The sequence below is a fragment of the Sparus aurata genome, chromosome 15 (genome assembly GCF_900880675.1).
Source record: "Sparus aurata chromosome 15, fSpaAur1.1, whole genome shotgun sequence".
NCBI classification, from domain to species: Eukaryota; Metazoa; Chordata; class Actinopteri; order Spariformes; family Sparidae; genus Sparus; species Sparus aurata.
Window position 1 is genome coordinate 1673869 of NC_044201.1, and position 21852 is coordinate 1695720.

At 42.6% G+C, this 21852-nt stretch overlaps 1 protein-coding gene and 1 long non-coding RNA gene across 7 annotated transcripts in view; one reads left to right on the plus strand and one right to left on the minus strand.

Annotated features, from left to right (window-relative positions):
- eno4 (enolase 4) overlaps positions 1 to 21852 on the plus strand; it is an 84760-nt gene that overhangs the window by 30618 nt on the left and 32290 nt on the right. The gene's annotated exons all lie outside the window — the stretch shown is intronic.
- Positions 16329 to 17134, minus strand: LOC115596061 (uncharacterized). The gene is made up of 3 exons (XR_003986838.1): positions 17067 to 17134; positions 16840 to 16923; positions 16329 to 16547 (listed from the first exon to the last, which is right to left on the minus strand). It is a non-coding gene; the product is annotated as an uncharacterized LOC115596061 (long non-coding RNA).

Sequence of the window (21852 nt, forward strand, 5' to 3'; positions counted from 1 at the left end):
ACGAATCGATACAGTGTAAGAATAATACGATTGGATTTGTTTCTACAGTTAATATTTGTTTTAGACATTTTTTAATATAAAGAAGCCAATTCTATGAAAGTGACTAGTACAGTACAATATTTTCTTTCCAAATATGTAAAAGACCAAATATTCCAAAGCATTGATGCTTTAAAGCACTGGCAAAAATAAAGAACAACAAAATCACGTCGATGTATTTATTTTTAAGACATGGACCAAAAAAAGTCTGGCTGAATCAACATCATTTGTTAATTTCTGCCTGAGCATAGTGTTTTGAACACTAGAGGTAGGTAACAAAAGGTGCATCATTTCAATGTAAACAAGTTTCAAACGGAAAAATGTAAGCAGGAGCAGATTGAAGGCACCACAGGGATTAATAATGGGTTCAGAACCTGTGACCTATAAACGAACCACGTAACAATAACCTTATAATGATGACCCCTGGTGGTCATCTCAAAATATGGCCTCAGGCCTGGAGAGCCAGAGTGGAAGGACAAAGCAGCAACCACATTCTTATCTCAACAATGCTTAACACACAGTGACAAGTGCATTGTGTAAAATATTAAAGAAAATAAATACCTGTATAAAATAAATCAAACTGCTTTTTGACCTGGGAAAGGTAATCTGATCAAAAGTGCTGCCCTACATTTCCATATTCTCATACATAAGTCAACAATCATTATTGCTTTTACCTCACACAGAGTAAAGTAGTTCACTTATGCTTGTGCATTGTTCCTTGTTTTTTTTATTCATCATCACTGTCCTTGGTTTTTTTGGGGGGCCAGATTTTTCTTAAGGAAAATCAACTGATCCACATGCTCATGTTTGAGTAGACTGCGTTTTGTGGAAACAATATCTCCCGCAGTACTGAACACCCATTCAGATGCTACCCTAGTGGCCGGGATGCAGAGATATCTTTTAGCGAGAGGTGACAGCAGTGGCAAGTCCTGCTGCTCTCTCCACCACTGTAGTGTTTTTTTTTTTTTGCAGGGGCAACGGATCATGCTCTCTGTACCTCGTGACTTCCTCACTGGCTTTGTCTCTTACAGATCTAGCTGCCATCCTCACTTAAAAGTCTTTTCCCAACAGCTGGTCCAACGCTGACATTTTCCTCTTTGTCAGAGGAGGGTCATCATCTGAAAATCTGAAAAACAATTACCGTATATTACTGGCTTTGTTTGCCATGACTCAGTGGTGCTTTTTTTCTCCCTGACTTTACCATTTTATGTATGAATCTTCATCTGATGTTCAGAATGAATTTATATCGGCACTCTATTGCACATATGTAAACGTTGTATCATCATCATCATCATCATCATCATTATTATTAAAAAAATTTTCTTTGCATGCCGATTCTCTCATTATATTGAATGTGTTGTTGTATGCTAATATTTTTATGGCTGCAGCATGAGTTTAAGCCAAAGTCAACTCTCTCTTGATCACAAATACACAAACCTTCTGGCTCATCTTGGGTCTGGGGTGCATCAATGCTGATGTCCAGACCTCCAAGGGCAGATTCAGTCTGACATGGATTTGTCTGCAGTGGGCCTCTATGAACTTGGAACCCCTGTTGCCTAGACATAAAATATAAAGACAGTTAGTGTGTAGTGTACACAATCAAACAGACAGTAACAGCAGTCATAATAAATCTAATGACAGCAGCAAAGCACAGTAGACTGTTGGTAACTAATATAATGCACTGTAATAAGTATTTTGTTGAGTAAGTGACAGTGTGTTGGGGGATTTACCTTGATATGCAGGGATGTAGCTTCTGCTGTTATGCTTGTGAACTTCCGCTCAGCATCATGGTCAGTCAGGAAGGGCAGAGAATTGAAGCGGGGGTCCAGAGCTGCTGCAGTGTAGAAGAGATCATCCAGGCCGGTGTAGCGCTTCTCCAAGTCATTTCTGAATGCTTGTTTCATCTCTCTGATTACCACCGAGTCTTCATCTGATGCTTCGAAGTTCTTTTTAAGCTTTGCTCTGACAGGGGGAATCATTGAGAGTGTGAGCCGCTTATCTTCACACATGCTGGTGGTCACAAGTTTGACTGGCGCCATCAGCTTGACAATGTCTTCAACATCGCAGAAGTCTTTGCCCTTAGGAGTGTTAACCTCCTTTCCTCTTCTGAGATCCCTGGACATGAGTGCAGCAGAAATGGCAGGCTGTTGTTCCAGTAAGCATTCTAACATGTCTTGGGAACTGTTCCAACGGGTGGACACGTCTTGGATGAGTTTGTGGATAGGCAAGGCCAGTTGTTTCTGTTTGTCTTGTAGAATATCTGCTGCCCTGACACTGCGGTGAAAAAAGCCAACCACTTTCCTCACCCTTCCCAGCAACCTTGCTACTGTGTCCACTTTGAAGGCTTTCTGTGTGGCATGTTTGTGGTATTGTCCATTACCAGGGCTGGCTCTTTATCAAGAAGGTTTCAGTCAGTACATGCCTGCTTCAGTAGAGCACCTATATTCTTCCCAGTGTGGGATCCTTTGAATGCCCTGGTCTGTAAGACATGCACATTTAACTTCCAATCCGGAGAGATGTGGTGGGCTGTTATCGTCACATAAGACTCCGTTGCACATGACGTCCAAGCGTCAGTTGTTATTGCCACTCGCTCTACATTTGATCCTGAAGACATGTGCCAGCCAGCTGTCTCCTGTCCTACAACACCTCTACAACCTGAGCCTGGGTCAGGAGAGAATACCAGTGCTTTGGAAGACGTCCTGGTCTTGGCTAACCTGAGGCCGCAGGTGAGAGCCCTGCTAGACCCTCTGCAATTTGCCTACCAGCCCCACTTGGGAGTTGATGACGCTGTCATCTACCTGCTGCGACGAGCCCATTCGCACCTGGATGGTGGAGGAGGCACTGTGAGAATCACATTCTTTGATTTCTCTAGTGCTTTTAACACCATTCAGCCACTGCTACTGGGGGAGAAGCTGTGGGTGATGGGTGCAGACGACACAGTGATCTCCTGGATTACTGACTACCTGACAGGCAGGCCACAGTTTGTCCGTATGGGCAGTGTTCTGTCTGATGCGGTGGTCAGTGATGCAGGAGCTCCACAGGGGACTGTACTGTCTCCTTTCCTGTTCACCTTATACACCACTGACTTTCAGTACAGCACCGGGTCGTGTCACCTGCAGAAGTTTTCTGATCGACTCGGCTGTTGTTGGGTGTATAAGTGAGGGACAGGAGGAGGAGTACAGGGCACTGGTAGACAACTTTGTGGAGTGGACTGGACAGAATCACCTGCAGCTGAACATCGGCAAGACCAGAGAGATGGTGATAGATTTTAGGAAGAAAAGGAAGATGGCTTTCCGGGAAAGGATGTGGAGGCGGTGGAGGATTACAAGTACCTGGGTGTTACCATCAACCACAGACTGGACTGGAGATCTAACACTGAAGCTGTTTGCAAGAAGGGGATGAGCAGACTTTACTTCATGAGGAAGCTGAGATCCTTCAACGTGTGCAGCAAGATGTTGGAGATCTTTTATCAGTCTGTGGTGGCCAGTGTACTTTTCTTTGCTGTGGTTTGTTGGGGAAGCAGCATCGGAGCCAGCGACACCAACAGACTCAAGAAACTGATCAGGAAGGCTGGCTCTGTGATTGGCTGCAAACAGGACACTCTGGAGGCTGTGGTGGAGAGGAGGACACTGAAAAAACTGTTATCCATCATGGATAATCTTCTCCACCCTCTCCAACTCACACTGGTCAGACAGCGGAGCACCTTCTCCGGAAGGCTGCTTCAGCTTCGCTGTCGTAGCAACAGATACAGGAAATCTTTCCTGCCACAATCCATCACTTTATACAACAACTCTTTCACCTCTGCCGACAGAGAACTCTGGTCTCTCTACTGTTTGTATATATTATTATTGTTTATAATATATTTTGCATATTTTGTTTTGTTGTATATATTGCTATTGTTTTGTAGGATACTATGGTATGTGGTCCTGACATGGGCAGCACCATAAATATATAATGTAGGAGACACTGCTCACACACTACTTTGATATATATATGATTATTAATCACTAGCAATTAATATTACACTCGCAAAAGGGGCACCACCTCCGTGTTTAATTATTGGAATAATCCGGAGGACATTATTCCAAATACCTAACTGTACAAGTTGGCTTGGACAGTTAGAGTCCATTCAAAATCAATTTATTCAATATCAATCAATATTCAGTCTCAATATTCTGAAGTAGTGAATTCTTTGCACGTATCCATCGGTTCTCCACGTTAAAATTAAGTTCCAGACAAAGACAACGATTATATATTTATTGACTAAATAATTTGGGTAAAATAAAAGACATGACAATTTTAGACGAACAACAGATAACAGAAAATGTAAAGACTGTAATTAGGAAAGTAATAAAGTCGTATGACCGTCGGTAGATGGTAAAGTTAAAGGGTCGGGTTATATATATTAAATATTACGGGAGTAATTCTTAATACTATGAGACCCTAATCTTAATTCTCTTAAGTTCATAAGATAGAAGTTAGAACTTAGACAGAAGTCAGAACTTTGACAGAAGTCAGAACTTTAGACACCACTCATTCTCACGTGTGTGGATCCAGCTGTATGAAGACGTTCAGCCTGTTTTGTCTGGGCGTCAGGAGGCACTGAAGCTTGGTCTCTTTGAGAGTTCTGGGTTGGACCACGGCACGGCGCGTCGGTCCAGTAGCCAGCTTAACACCTACACACACACACACACACACACACTATACGTTTTTCAATTTACCATTCCACAGCACTTACAGCTATCATAGGACAAAATATTTAGACACCGAAAGCATTAAACCACGTCATTTTACCTCTTTCTCTTTCTCTCTCTGTCTCTTCAAATTCAGATAAAATACTCTGCCTATGTATTCATTTAATCTAATATAAACAGCATTGTGAATTGGATCACTATAGTTTTTCATTGTTAAAAAGTATGATTGGGAAAAAAATTATCTAGACCTGCTCCAATTGAAAAGGAACTCAGGTAATCTCACTGAAATCAAGATCTCTTTTACAAGACAAACCTGACTACAGTGCTGTATTCAGGCCTTGGTGCCTCTATCGCTCAGGCCCTAATTAGTGGTGAGAGTAAATGCACTTTTAGTATCTGACATGCACATTTTGAAGTAGACCTATTGTTTTAAATGTCCGAATGGGCAGTAAAAGCATCACAAGGCGTAATATTTGGACATCCCTACTCCTAACTCATTTTGATTTTGGAGTGCCATAATAGGTCCCAGTGGCCATAGATGCTTTTTTTCTATGGCTGTTGTACATTAAACAAGATACGTTAGTTATTGCTTTCAGTGTGTTTGGGCCTCAATACAATTTTTTTTTATTCATTACTTTCAGATTTCTGAAGTACAACAAAAGCAGACTGAATAATTGACAGAAATACAATACTGTGTCATCTGCATCTGCATAATTTCTATGCTAGAGTAATACTTTTATATATGTAGGTTGTAAACTCTAAGCACAGAACCTTGTCATACCTGCTTAGTTTTTATGATGTTTGAAGTGATGTTGACCTGTGTTTATGTTGAGAGTATGGATGTTACAGTATTGTGCCGACATTGAAGATGGCGTAATATAATTTTTAAAAATATGGATAGTCTATCAATAATATGATAATATAGTGCGACTAATCCAGCACAGATTTCAAGTTTTTTCTCAGTTATTGTTACTCTCTCTCCACCTCCCTAAAACTCGTATTTTGTAATTAATTTGCCACTAAGACCGACAAAACACACAGCAACCAAAGTTAATGATACATAAAAGAAGAAGAAACACATTGATATGTTGTCTTATTTCATTCTACGTTGTACGTTGTTTTAATAACAAATGAAGATAACTCATTTGCTGCGATGCGTCTGTGCATCGTGTCATGTTTGAACTACTGGCTACAATGCTACGCTGCCCCCATGACTACCAGAGGTATTGCTCCACTGGTCTCTGTCGTGTTTACTGTATTAACATAAGCGCGAGACCACGTACTGAATGCAGGAAAACTTTATTCAACACTCCGTCTCTGTCCTATTCCATAACACCTCTTGTGTCCCACAGCGCCCCCGTGTGTCCCCACTATGCTAGACCTCCCACAACCATAGACATTATCAAATACATACAATAACACCACATCTCCCTTTTCTAGAGAACAAAGGGTAGACTGCCTTTGTCTCATCAGACCTTAGAGGATTATTCTGCCTCTTTTGTTGAAAGGTCTTTTCCTATTTAACTCTTAACAGAACAGTGTGACCATAAGCACTTCAGTGAATACTCACCCTAATGTAATCAGGTAATTACTGTATCTTAAACCACACAGTGTTACTTAAAGTGCTAAAATAACATCCCATGTTACTAGATCATTTGTAACATAATATAACATAACAAAACTCCATTGTTTTGTTTTCTTTGCTTTGATTCTTTTTTTTTCTTTTAAATTAAAGCATCAGTTCTCAGAGTCCCATTTTCTAATTTACAGATTAAGCCTATTAGGTTTCTTGATGGCTCTCCCAGATCTAGTTGTAATAACATTAGTCTCTGTAGGCGAAACTTGGGGAGGTGGCATGGGTGCCTCTGTAGGCAATGGCTCTGTTGGTTGTTGCTGGAATGAAGAACCATTGCCTTGTGCAGGTGTATGTAGAGGTATCAGGTTCTGACGGTTGTGTCTCACAGCACCCCTGAGGTAGCTCCACTAAGTAAAACCTCGGAGCAGAGTGTTTCTGAAGCACTCTTCCTGACGCTCTTGCATCCGTCACCCATACCCGCTCTCCTGGTGGCAGGCAACTGAGAGCTTGGGCACGTTGTCGCCTGTTGTAGTTTTCAGCATCTGACAGTCCCTTCTCCCTTTCCTTCCGAGCAAATGCGGTGGTGTCAGGCAATGCAGGATCAAGCTGGTAAGAAAAAGTTGGCACGTGGTGTGAAGACGTTGGCCCATGAGGAGCTGCGCCGGGCTGTAACCACTCTGGAGAGGAGTGGCTCTGTAAGCGAGTAGAGACAGATAGGGGCCTTTGCCTTTTTCAGGAGGTTTTTCACAGTCTGGACCGCCCGTTCAGCCTCACCATTACTCTGTGGAAATCTCAGGCTGCTGGTGATAAGCCTGAATCCATAGGAAGCTGCAAAGTTGGTGAAAGCTTGTCCAGAAAACTGTGGCCCATTATCTGACATCAGGACCTCCGGGATGCCATGACAGGCAAAAATGGACTTTAAGTGCACAATTACATCAGTGGACCTGGTGTGAGATAACTGTGCTATCTCAACATACCTGATGGTATTACAAGCTGTGCATCTTTCAGCAGTAAGCCATCCTTCACTGTGAGTGTGGCTCGCTCTGGCCAGTAGTTTTTCAGCACTGGTTCCTGCTTGGCATGTGCCGGCCATCCTTCTGCGCAAAATACCATGAAACGTGAGCATACGCTGTCGGCTTTAAGCAGCTCCTTCAGGTTCCTTATGTATGAAGGACTAACAGGCAGGCTTTCAATGACACAGTCCACATAAATGTTGGTGCTCTCCATCAGCTCTTTTTCTTCTGCGGGCATGCTCGCTACGACAGGTGTGCGTGACAGTGTGTCTTCTGTCCAAAGAGACTTTCCTGGTGCATACATGATGAAGTATGAGTAGCGCATCAGCCTCATCCTGAAGCGCTGGATCCTCAGCGGCAAAAGATCCAGTGCTTGGGCTCCTAGCAGGCTGAGAAGGGGGGGTGAGTGACCTAGATGCATAAGACACAGGCTACCATTCATCCTGGTATCTCTGAAGAAGTACGCCTCCCAAGCCATAGGATGATGCATCCGCTGACACCGTGGTGTCTTTGTTTGGGTCATACATGGCCAGCACAGGGGGAGAAGACAGTGCTTCCTTCAGCGTTTTGAACGCTGTAGCTTGGTCCACGTCCCAGACCCAGGAGTTTTTCTTTGAGAGAAGATCGCGAAGTGGCTTGTCTTTTTCTGCCAGCTGGGGAATGAACCTTCTCAGCTGATTGACCTTTCTAAGAAAACTCCTCAACTCACTCACATTTGTTGGCTCCTTCATCTTTGAGACAGCCTCAGTCTTTCGGGGGTCGGGGCGGATGCCTGCAGTTGTGATGATGTGGCCCAGGAAGGCAACCTCTGTTTTTGAGAGCTCACACTTGTCCACATTTAGAGTTATGCCTGCTCTTCCCAGTCTTTGTAGCACCACATGGAGTCGAGTGTCGTGCTCTGCCTGGTCCTTCCCCCACACCAACAGGTCATCAATATGGCATATCACACCTTCAAGCCCCTCAGTAACCTCTGCCATCCTGCACTGGAAATGTTCAGGTGCTTAGGCGATGCCAAATGGTAGACGGTTAAAGTGAAACCGCCCAAACGGTGTAATAAATGTAGTGTACTTGGCTGATTCCTTTGTAAGTGGGATCTACCAAGAGCCCATGTTGGCATCCAGCTCCATCCATCCAGGCTCTGTTTCACTGATGGCAGAATGTACTTTTCACGGCACACATACATATTCAGGCCAGTCAGGTCCACACACAGCCGCACCTTTGTCTGGTCCTTCTTGGGTACGACCACCATCCTGGCACACCAGTCGGTTGGCTCCTCCACTCTGCTGATGACGCCCAGTGCTTCCATGCGCTGGAGCTCTTCCTTGACTGGGCCCACAAGCGGTAGTGAAATCCTTCTGGGGGTTTTAACTGAAAATGGCACAGCATCAGGTTTGAGCTTAATGGTGTATGGTTGTTGTAACATACCCAGCCCGCTGCACAGCTTGGTATAACTTGACTTGAGGGTCCCCATGTCTATGCTGTCGACGCAAACGAGTAAACCAAGGGCTTTGATGGCTGGCAACCCAAGCAAAGGTGTGCTCAGGTTCTTGACCACATAAACTTTCTCCATGGTCTGCTTGGCTCCACACCTTTACTGCAATCTGGCAAACCCCCGACACATCCAGATGAATCCGGCCTGGCCCAAATAAGGGTCTCTTTTTGGAGAACCGGCTGCTTGGAGTTTGAAAATATGTTATTAAACTCAGTCTGTGACACAGCAGTAACATCCGCTCCAGTGTCGAGTTTAAATGTGATATTTTTGTCCATTACATCAATCACAACAGTCCATGTATGATCATCAGATGTCACAGTACCGAGAAAGAAACTTTCCTCCTCTTCCTCTATGCTCTGTACAGCTTTGCCTGTACAGCACACATGCTGGTAGTGACCTTTTTTTCCACAGGAATGGCACTTGGCATTAGCTGGACATTCATGCCTAGGGTGAGGTGTTCCACCACATTTGTTGCACTGGAAGCGTTTATTGTTTTTGCTCTTGTGTGGTTTTTCTCCATAACTTTTAGGTTTGGTGAATTTAGGCTTTTCCTTTTGGTGTCTACCTTTGAACACTCTGTCCACAGAGTTACCACCCACATGCAGTACTCCACTTGCATCACTTCTCAGCATGGTTTGCTGCTTTTTTATCTCTTCCGATTTGCATGCGTTCTGAGAGCCGTGTGTCAGCCAGGCCAACCACTATCCTGTCCCGGATCAGTTCATCATGTAAAGTCCCATAGTTACAATGCTCTGCTAGTGCAAACAAAGCAGTAACAAATGCGTCCACAGTCTCGTTTGCTTCCTGTTTACGCATGTTAAATTGTGCGCGTTCATAAACAATGTTTTTCACCACAAAGAACGAGTGGAAGGCATCCTTGACTTTATCATATTGGCGCTGGTCTACATCATTAAGTTTCAGGCCTCTCAAAACATCATCAGCTTCGTCTCCCATACAAGAAATCAGCGTATTCACCTGATTGTCTTCGGAGCTGGCAGATAAGTTGCTTGCTTGATGGAATCTCTCAAATCGCCAAATCCATTTTATCCACTCATACGGCTTGAAAAAATCAAAGGGTTCTGTTGGCTGAATGCTGAATGTGGCGCCAGGTTTGTTAGCCGTTGTGCTAACTCCACTCTGCTCGCCGTTACCGTCAGTCATTTTGCTTGCTCACCAATCTTCCTCTCTTCCCTTGCAGGTGGACCTTTCAGTTCCGATTCAGTATCACGCCACTTCTGACACCATGTCGTGTTTACTGTATTAACATAAGCGCGAGACCACGTACTGAATACAGGAAAACTTTATTCAACACTCCTTCGTCGCTCTCCTATTTCATAACACCTCTTGTGTCCCACAGCGCCCCCGTGTGTCCCCACTATGCTAGACCTCCCACAATCATTGAATAGACATTATCAAATGCATACAATAACACCACAGTCTGCATCAGTTAGATTTCAGGAAATGTGCAGAAATATGCATGAAAGCCACGCAGGGTACGGACAGAAGGCTCCATCGGTATCTGTACGTGTTTCTTACGTAGAGCATATATGAGCCTTTACAAAAAGCTTTTTTTTTTTTTATTTGAGATGTATATGCAAGTATCTGATAGGGCAGATAAATTGGGGAGAGAATCTCTCTTACCCCACCACCAGGCCATAAGGTCCAGAGGACATTGCAGGCAGACCTTTGTAGATGTCCAGCTCCTTCTGCACCTGCTCTGTGATGAAGGGTTCACTTCTTATCATTTGAGAAGCTGCCTGGAGAAGCTCTCTGTCCTCATCCTCAAACAGCTGTTCCAAGGCCAACTTCCTCTGGACCTTTCGTGGCTGGAAAACAAAAAAGAATCAATTTTAGAATATAGTGGTACATGGTTCTTCTGATTGAACAATTCTGAACTTACATGTTTTTCTGGCTTGCACTGCATGAAAAGTGGGATTTTCGTCAGTAAGTGGCACTGTAGATTGTCGTGGAAGTTTAGGTTTACGACTGCACACGGCAATTTGCAGGCAACACGGAAAACTGCTGTGAAATGTCAAAAATTGATGTGGGCCTTGCTTGGCAGTTGTCCCCCCCATGACCCCCATGGCATGAAAATGAAAATGCTGTGAGCTATACAAATGCAAATCAGGGTAGCAGGGGGGTTTTTACCGCAGGTAACATTTTTTTAAAAGGTATCAACTTCAGTTTAAGAAAATCTCTGGTATAAATACATCAGGCTCAGTATAGCCTAATTATAGACTCTTAAATTTTAGCTTGAATTGATTTATTTAATGAAAGTATGTTAGATTAATTACTGTGTATGTCATTAGCAATAGCCAATGTAATCAGGCTTTGCCACAAAGGCTGGCCTCTGTGTGAGGTGGGCGGAGGTGTCAGTGACCTGCACTGTTGTGCGACCCACAGCCGGGGAGTTTTAAAACCAAGAAACAGCTGATCACAGCAGTCAGTCCATCATTTCATCCGCGGACATTAAGATGAGCAACTGGACAGCCGCTGAGATCCAGGAGATGCTAGCGTCTCCTCGGTCTCTGTAGCTGTTTGGTCGTGTTAGCTTGTTGTCATTTCGGCAAGCTAAGAACGGTCGCTAATTTCAAATTAAAAGCCCCCCGCTAAGAACCCAGTTCTAAACTCCAATGGGGTGCAATGTAAAGCTCTTATTTTGAAGACAAATTTGTTGTCATTGTTCACAGCCCAACTTCGAGCTTCACGTCACGTCACATGTTTACGCCTACTTCAGAGGCGGCTTTTGGAAAAGGAGGAATATTACGCCTTCATTTTAGAAAGACAGGCTGGGACATTGCCATCCTTACCTTGGAACAAATGTGCCGCCTTTTCTATCTAAAAAGGGCTACAGTCTCCTAGAGCTCAACCACTGTGCATAGTGGCATGACTATAGTGACCTTTTCTTTGGTCTTGCTTAAATGCACCGTGGATGTGTTAACCACACATCTCACTTAGCTCTGTGCAACGCTGCAGTCGAGGTTAGAGGCGATTCCGAAGTACAGGGCAACGCAAACGTCTGCAAAATCTGAACGAATTCAGACACAATGCCGCCAGTTACCTACAGCTCCGAGGCAGCAAACAGACACTTCACGGTGCTGTAGGATTTTGGGCATCTCGTGAGCTTCCCATTTGTTGTGTGGGCAGATCTCCTATGCTTTGTACATAGTTGTGTGTTTGTGTTTGTGTTTGTGCTAATAAAGCACTTTCTTTGAATAAACAGCACCTTCCTGGCAAATTTTCCTTTCCTCAATAAATTCATTCATGTCCTTGATGGTGAGTGTAGTCCATAGGATAAAATGACATGAATATACAACATAATAGCATGTATATATATATATATATATATATATATATATATATATATATATATATATATATAGTAGATATATATATATATATATATATATAACACATACTACATACATACATACCATATACATATATATATACACATATATATATATATATATACACATATATATATAGACACAGAGAGAGAGAGACACAGAGAGAGAGAGAGACAGAGAGACACAGAGAGAGAGAGAGAGAGAGACACAGAGAGAGAGAGAGCGCGAGAGAAGAGAGAGAGAGAGAGAGAGAGAGAGAGAGAGAGAGAGAGACACAGACAACAGACAGACAGACAGACAGAGAGAGAGACACAGAGAGAGGAGAGAGACACAGAGAGAGAGAGAGACACAGGAGAGAGAGAGAGAGGACACAGAGAGAGAGAGAGACACCAGAGAGAGAGAGACAACAGAGAGAGAGAGAGAGAGACACAGAGAGAGAGATAGAGACAGAGAGAGAGAGAGAGATAGAGAGAGATAGAGAGACACAGAGAGATATATATATAGATAGATAGATATAGAGACGATAAATATATCTATATATATATATATAATATATATATATATATATATATATAAAAATAAATATAATTATTATATTTTGGTTCACATTTAGAATGACCCAGGGTGACCAATAGCGACAGATCTGCCACAAGTAATTTTTCTTGTTTAAAAGTAGTGGTTTCATCCAATACTGAGTGATAGTGCTGCTATTCATATGCTAATTAGAGCCATTAGCACCTCAGTGAGCTCCACATACATCATAGTTCGTTTCCGTCAATATGTGGCACAGACGAACGCAACGTTCACAGGCTGTAATTGTCGTTAACTGACGAAAATAAGGGGCGCTCACGGGGACGAAAATCCCACTTTTCATGCAATGTTGTCCATCTCATCATCATCAACCTCCAGTGACGTGCACAGACTTTTTGAAGGGCAGGGGCGAAAAGAAAAAAAAGGGCACATACAGCGCATTCTCGCCACTGAAGAGGGCACTAAGTTCTGTGTGTTACCGAGGGCACTTTATACATGTTTATATGTTATACAAATGGCACATTTTATAGCCTTAAAACAGACTAACTAGACAGACTACTCAAGTTAATTTGTAGTTAGGATCAGCATCCACGAGAACTGTGTAGATTCAACATTGGACTGTGAAGAACACAGAGACATGGATGTTTGAAGGAAATAAAACCCTAGGGGGTCTGGGGGTCCTCCCCCAGAACATTTTCAATTAAGTAGAGGCCATTTCCTGTATTCTAGTGCATTTTAACACCAAATGAGCACCAGAGAATCCAAACTGGTTCTGTGAGATATAGTTCTGGCTCAATATAGTTCAAAAAGGGGCCCAACATAAAAGTCATTTTAACAGTAATGTTTCATAGTATTTCTTGATCTTAATAGTCTTCTGGAGTTTAGTGTGTTTTCTTCACCCAATAGGGCTCTGTGATAAAAACACAGGGAACAATACACGTTTAAAATATTTATTTGACACCTCAAAAGAAACAAACTATGATGAGTATGGACATACAGTGGCTTGCAAAAGTATTCACCCCCCTTGAACTTTTCCACATTTTGTCATGTTACAACCACAAATGTAAATGTATTTTAATGGGGTTTTATGTGATAAACCAACACAAAGTTGTGCATAATTATGAAGTGGAAGGAGAATGATACATGGTTTTTAAACATTTTTCAAAATAAAAAACAGAAAAGTGTGGTGTGCAAAAGTATTCACCCCCCTGAGTCAATACTTTGTAGAACCACCTTTCCCTGCAATGACAGCTGCAAGTCTTTCGGGGTAAGTCTCTACCAGCGATGCACATATAGAGACTGAACTATTTGCCCATTCCTTCTTGCAAAATAGCTCAAGTTTAGTCTGATTGGATGGAGAGTGTCTGTGAACAGCAATTTTCAAGTCTTGCCAAAGATTCTCACTTGGATTTAGGTCTGGACTTTGACTGGGCCGTTCTAACATATGAATATTCTTTGATCTAAACCATTCCATTGTAGCTCTGGCTGTATGTTTAGGCTTGTTGTCCTGCTGGAAGGTGAACCTCCGCCCCAGTCTCAAGTCTTTTGCAGACTCTAACAGGTTTTCTTCCAAGATTGTCCTGTATTTGGCTCCATCCATCTTCCCATCCAATGGATTGAACAGTTCTCTGTGAGATGTTCAAAGCTTTGGATATTTTTTCATATCCTAACCATGCTTTAAACTTCTCCACAACTTTATCCCTGACCTGTCTGGTGTGTTCCTTGGGCTTCATGATGCTGTTTGTTCAACAATGTTCTCTAGCAAACCTCTGAGGCCTTCACAGATCAGCTGTATTTACACTGAGATTAGATTACACACAGGTGAACTCCATTTACTAATTAGGTGACTTCTGAAGGCAATTGGTTGCACTGGATTTTATTTAAGTGTATCAGAGTAAAGTGGGGCGAATACTTTTGCCCACCACACTTTTCAGTTTTCTACTTTTAAAAATGTTTGAAAACCTTGTATCATTTTCCTTCCACTTCACAATTATGCACCGCTTTGTGTTGGTCACATGAAATCCTAATAAATACAATTGCGTTTGTGGTTGTAACGTGACAAAATGTGGAAAAGTTCAAGGGGGGTGAATACTTTTGCAAGCCACTATATATGTTTCCAACCGAGCTGTGCACTTAAAAAGGCATTTTAAAGAAAAGCATTTAAAAAAATTAAAATAGAATAAAAAATCCCAAATGCTTAGCCTGGCGGGGGGTCAACTTAAACCTGGCGGAAACCCTGATATGCAATGCTAACCCCACTTTTATTTTTACTGGCTAGCTTTAAAAAGCTATTCCTGCAAGACTTAGCTAGGCTAGCTCCTCAGCCTAGGCTTAAATATGTGATAGGCATCTCTACCTAATAATAGCACTTCCAGGCTACATACACTAGTATTTAGTAGGGGTGTCACGATTCTCCAAATCCTCGATTCGATTACATCTTCGATTCGATTCTCGATTTTTACATTTATTTTTTTTTAAAGCACAGGTTGCTATGCCATTTTTAGACTAGACTTTTATGCAATATAATATCTGACCTTTGTTCACAATGTACCACACTACATTGTTAAATTTAAAACATTTATTAACAACATAATGTAACAATAACTTACATCTTCAGTCAATTGGAAACTTAAACAAAATAACCTGCCATCTAGTTTCTGCAGAGCTTGCAAACTGTGGCTTTTTTGTCGACAACATGAACATTGTCAACATAACTCACTGGAAATCCAAAATACTTCCACACCTGCGACTTCAGTGAAAGAGGAGGGGGGATCAAGCTCTGTATATGGGTTTCCTGCGTCTGCAGTTGCCATTGTTGTAAGAGTGGCGTAGCCCCTTTCAGGAATAGGGTGGTGCATCAGGTGTGTGTGCGTATGGTGCGTAAGGTGTGAGTGGGCTATGTTTGACTGGCTAGCTAATAGCTTCTTGCTTAGCTAGTAGAAAATAAAAAAAAAAACAGAAAATATGGGCTAATGGCCATACAAAGTGTATTGAACATAAACAGGGTTTAACTTGTTGAGACCATAAAATGACTCTGGGAAAGCTTGCATGCCTTAATTGGAAACCAATATTGTCCATCCAATGGCAGCACAGTGGCAGAGAGCACTTGTGTTTTACCAACCACGAGGGCACTTAAGCACGCGTTTATACCACCCAAGACTAGAGGGCAGGTTATCATGTTTTGCCAATCGGGAGTGCGCTTAAACTTCTTTTAACCAGCCAAGAGAGCAATTAAGGGGTTTTTTTTTCACCCAAGAGGGCAGTTTAGTGTGTTTTGCCAATGATGAGGGCACTTAAAGATGCCCTTCTGCCACCCAAGTGGACAGTTTATCATGTTTTAACCAGCCAAGAGGGTAGTTTAGTGTTTGTTCCACCCAAGAGGGCAGTTTAGTGTGTTTTGCCAACCAGGAGGGCACTTTAGCATGCGTTTTGCCTCCCAAGAGGGCACTTTAGCACGCGTTTTGCCTCTCAAGAGGGCACTTTAGCACGCGTTTTGCCTCTCAAGAGGGCACTTTAGCATGCGTGTGCGCATGTACAGGACTTATGTGTCTGCAGGGGCAGTCATAGACTATTTGGTGCCCTAGGCGAGCTTTCCTGATAGCGCCCCATCCCCATGAGAAAAGACCAAAGACCATGTCCAAAGAATTGCTCATTTATTTAAACACTGATAATCCAAAAAATATAACAATATGTGCAAATGAATAAACATAATAATAATTACACAAAAAGAAAAAATTAAATCAGGTGGTACATGATACGGCCCTCTCCGAACCAACTCTGTTCTCATAAGGTCTGTTACATGAAGAGGCCAGTCAACAGGATCAGCTAAAGGTGAACTGCCAGTGTTTGCTGCATCTAGAGGGCACATGAAGCACACTTTCTCACCTTGTATTCATGATAACTTACCACACACACACACACACACACACATACACAATAAATATAATGTCAATGTAATGCTACTTAGTGACTGCAGCATAAAGCAGAACCTGATATTTTTTTAAAGAGAACATCGTTGAGCCAACTTAAATAAATAAAACAGGACAGTAAAGTTATTGCTAAAATCGTTTACATTCATCAGGCACACACCTGAGACACACCAAGTATGGAATAAGTGGTGCAATCAAGATGAGCAGCTTACACTCACCTGAACATCCATGCTCAGTGGTTAGAGGCAGGGCGAGGTTGGCAGGAAGAGCAGCATGCTCTTGTAGTGTCTCCTCTGGTGGCTCTAGGTCCATAAACATAGAGAGACATAAACATAAACAAGTGCAAATACATTGACTGGATGAGATATGGGACAACATATTGTCATTTTCACATAAGTCAATACATTTTTATCATCACAAACATTCACTGACACTTTAAACTCACCTGAGGAAACTGGAGCAGCTGAGGTGCTTGGCTATTCTTGGTCTGATTCAGCTGCAGGTGGTCCTACATATTTTAATAGTGAACCTAAAATCATATAAGTGTATTATCAACATGGAGTAAATAATTTCCATTTTTTAAATGATATTATTATTTAGTTGCTAAGCATTTTAATTTGGGCATTCATTTTATATAATTTCACTTCAGTCCCATATGCTCACAGCTTTATGTGTATACCTTGCTGTTTAAACATAACTCTACATGATTTATTATTATTATGCTCAACTTTCCTGATACAATATTCAACCAGTATGCAACTTATACTTATCTCTGTTCATCAGTATATAACATATGCTCATCTTTTGCACCTCTCTCGACAACGTCCACATGTTGATATCCTCATCTGCATATGAGGCACTGACTCACTCAGCACTTTACTTTGCACTCTGGTGAGAAGTTTAACTGTATTTCATGGTACTTGAAGTTGACAGTGAAGTTAAAAGTAATCCAAAACTTAATCGAATCTAATTTTGCTATATGGACAGTAATAATAGACTTTTCATGTCCACTCAATTTTTTATTTCATTGCACACAATGAGATACAAAGTGCTATATACTACAGCAAGCATCAACTTGTATAGCTTGTTTTCTGAAAAACAGCCAGCCAGTCAAGGCCAACCCAGGCCAGCAGTCTGAACCCATCTTATGACAGTCCTATTATGACAATTTTGCGGCCCACTGCATGTTAATAACGACCAAATCTGGCCAAACGAAGCGGTACGTCACACACCCTCATTGCTACTTAACGTTAGCTTACTAGTAAGATGACATGATGCTACTGCTAGCTAGCATGATTATGAATGCTCGGTGAATTTAACAAATATATAATCAAAATGACATACCTTTCTCCTTTGCAACTTTCTCCTGCTCTTCTCTGCGCTTTAGAAAGTGCACCCCGAAGGCTTTTGCCGTTTCATTGTCTGGACTGTAGCTGTGACCCATCGACACACAGCCAACCACCCGACTTCGCATCAGTGTGTGCACTAGCATGTTGTGACCGTGACGTGTAACAGCTGAAGGGGCTATACGTCAGAATCGTCATTTCTTTTCCTAACGTTTGATTTATTTATTTTTTTTATATTAAAGTTTTGTTGAAGATAGAGGGATGGCAAAAACAGTAGAAAAATAAATAGACATTATAATTTTAATTATCATTTTTATCTTGGAGGACCGCCACTGTGTGTGTGCATGCACTTAATTAACTCCTCTGCCTTCATTAAATTGTTCTGTGTGAGCCTTTCTAGCGTATGGAAAATGATTAACTATGTTTAGTTCCGTTCCGTTCCGTTTTCTTTTCCGCTTATCCGTGAGGGTCGCGGGATGTTGCCGCTTTTTGCGGGGTTGCGGGGCTTACTGGGGCAAAATCCAGTTTCACTCTATGGGCGTAGGCCAGGGTTCACCCTGGATGAGTCGCCAGTTCATCGCAGGACCCTTACTGATGGCAGTGGCTGCCTTCACACAAGGTGCCAACTGCACATCAGGAGCAACTTTGGGGTTCAGTATCTTGCTCAAGGATACTTCGACATGTAGCTCAGTCCCGCCCTGGGGAGCCAGGATTCGAACCAGTGATCTTCTGATCACCAGTCAACCAGCTCTACCCACTGAGCTACAGCCGCCCCATTTGTCACACATTCAAAAACCTTATATCCACGCGTTCACTGAATTGTGCTGAATCACGCATATAGGCCCTATTTCCGCCTACCGTTTTTTTATGCACATTCGCAAAATGTCGCAAACCTACTTTTTCAAACTGCATTTCACCAATTTGCACGAAACATTGCACACAGCATCTGTGGACTCTCCTGACAAAGGTTATTAAAACAATTTTGATATTCCAAACCAAACTCAAGTTATTAAATAACAACTTCCAATACATTTTGTTCAAAACATGAAGTGTTGCATATCTCCACATTGGTCTGTCTGAATGACATGAAACCCAGGTGACTACTTCCCCATTAACCTCTAAGGCTCTGTGAAAAAATATAAACTTACTTTTCTGAACTCCTCCTAGGTCATTTGACCCATTTGCAACAAACCTTGCAAGTAGTCATCCCTTGCAAGTAGTCATCCCTGGATGTAGTCAGTAGTCATCCTGGATGGGGGTTTGTACCTAGAATTAAGGGCAGTGGTCATCTCCCTGTATTAAAAAAAATACATATGATTTGTCTTGATAGCATATAGCTACAGTCTACACAACAAATACTATTTATACATCATAGCAATGTCTTCACTCAATTTTTCACCTGAATGATGGTGACTGTTGAAAATGGATGGAGGTCTTTCACCACACATTTTGTGGGTGCCCTATGAATTTCCTCCACCTTTTCTTTTGTCACTTCAGCCTTCTTGGCCAGGGTGAAGGGAGTCACTGCCATCAAACAACAAAAAGACCACTGCATGAGACTATGTCATGATTCTGTTTAAGTGCATACATTCTGCTGCCTAATCCTGGTGAAATAGCTTCATGTCATTTTACTTTCAACTTGAACGTGATGCATAGTGTAGCCTATGGTGAAACGCATGATAGGCTAGCCTATCCTGCAACCGATCGATTTCTGATTGTATGCATAAATTACATTACGCTTTTATGTATAAAAACGTAATGTTAAATGAAAGATTTGAAGTTAAACATTTTACGGTCACACGCACTCGAAAATTTGTATTAAGCAGATAGCTGACATCCAGCAGGACTTTCGAACGCAACACAACAAATTGATACATAATGCTAGCTACGTTAGCTTGCCATTTCAACGGTGTTTGCTAGTTCATCCTACATGCAAGATTAGTGCATTAATTTACATGCATTTAGTTACTTACTCTACATAAATTTCACATTAACAACATTAAGTTACTCACCCGAAGAAGAGCAGCCGCTGTGATCATCATCTGTGATGTCTACGACACTGGCAGGGCTGGGACTCTATTCTACAGGGATGCTAACTCTGCTGGCGGCAGCAGATGTGCTTAGTGTGGGGTCTCACAGCAGGCTATGAAAGACGGCACATTTCTCGGCATTTAAAAAAATGCCATGTGTCGTCAGATGTTTAGTCAAATTCAAGGTATTACCTCCCTTGTACAAGCACTTGTTGCAGGTAGCCGAGTCCGCAACTTTTGACGTCAAGAATAGCCAAACTCTTGAATGTTTCACCCTAGGCATTTTGAAGGTTCACTTCCATCCATGCAGGTGAAAAACTGACGTCACCATTGCTTTTTGGTCTGGTTACTACCGTTTACGTCAGCAACGGTGCCATTATGGTACCGAGTATTGGTACCCATCCCTAGTCTTATGGTTTGTTGGAAGAAGCTGTTATGGAACCCGACTGTTCTGCTACGAAGGTTGCAGAGCCTCTTCCCAGAGCTCAGCAGTGAAAACAGTCCATGGTGGGAGTGGGAGCTGTCTCTCCTGATGTTATGAGCCCTGGCCAGCAATGTGGTGGATGGGAGGAAGTGACGTCTCGAAGATTTTCTCTGCTGTCCTCACCATGCTCTGCAGGGACTTCCAGTGAGAGGCACTGCAGGCTCCTAACCAGACAGAGATACAGCTGGTCAGTATGCTCTCTATAGTTCCTCTGTTATAAAGGGGGTGCGACTCGTGGTGGAACAGGAACTTGGTGCTGCTGACTCTCTCCACTGCTATGTTGTTGATGAGGAGTGGTGTGTGACTGGGCTGGCTCCTCCTGAAGTTGACGATGATCTCCTTGGTTTTGTCGACGTTCAGGGCTAGGCTTTTGGTTTTGTACCAGTCCACTGGATGCTTCACCTCCTCTCTGTAGGCCATGTTGCTGTCTTCAAGGATAAGGTCCACTACTGTTGTGTCATCCTCAGAATTCACAATATGGTTAGTAGTGGTTAGTAGTAAATGTTTGGGTTGAGTGCTACGGGGTAGTAATCATTGCGAGGAGACTGTGGGTTTTTTGGCACTGGTATAATTGCGGCATTCTTTAGGCATGATGGTACCTCAGCCTGGATCAACAGGGTGTTGAATATGTCTGTGAGAACCCCTGCCAGCTGGTCAGCACATTCCTTGAGCAACCATCCTGGTATGTCATCGGTATGTTCACTCTCCTCAGGGTTCTCCTGACATCAGCTGTGTCCATACTGAGGCCATGTCCACACATACCAATTTTATACTCTGTGATGACTTGACTACCCTGCCACATTTGTCGGGTGTTAGTGGGGTTATGGAAGAAGTCCTGTACTTTCTGAGCATGGGCACGCTTTGCAACTCTTATGGCAAGGTTCAGGTTGGCTCTAGCTGTTATAAGTGCCACCATGTCACCAAATCGACATTTCTGGCTTTCAGCATTGCACGTACCTCACTGTTCATCCAGGGTTTCTCGTTGGCCCGTGTGGTGATGTTTTTGATCACACTAACATCCTCCATGCACTTCTGAATGCATGCAGACTCAGACTCAACATACTCATCCATCCAAGTGTAATAATTATTCATAGGAGCTGCCTTGAACATGTCCTGCACTTGAAGCAGTCCTGTAATGCTTCCATTGCTCCTGCGGGCCAACCCCTCCCCTGCTTCACTGTGGTTTGTTTTCCTGATCTGCAGGGGCTTGTATGCAGGAATTAGCATCACAGGCCCTTTTTACACAGTGACGCCGCATTATCTCCAAAGTGTTGGTTCACCAATTCTCTGCCGATAGTGATTCACACAGACCGAAGTCATGATGATGATGTCAGCGTGTTTTAAAGAAAGCACATGCCCAGAAAATCCACA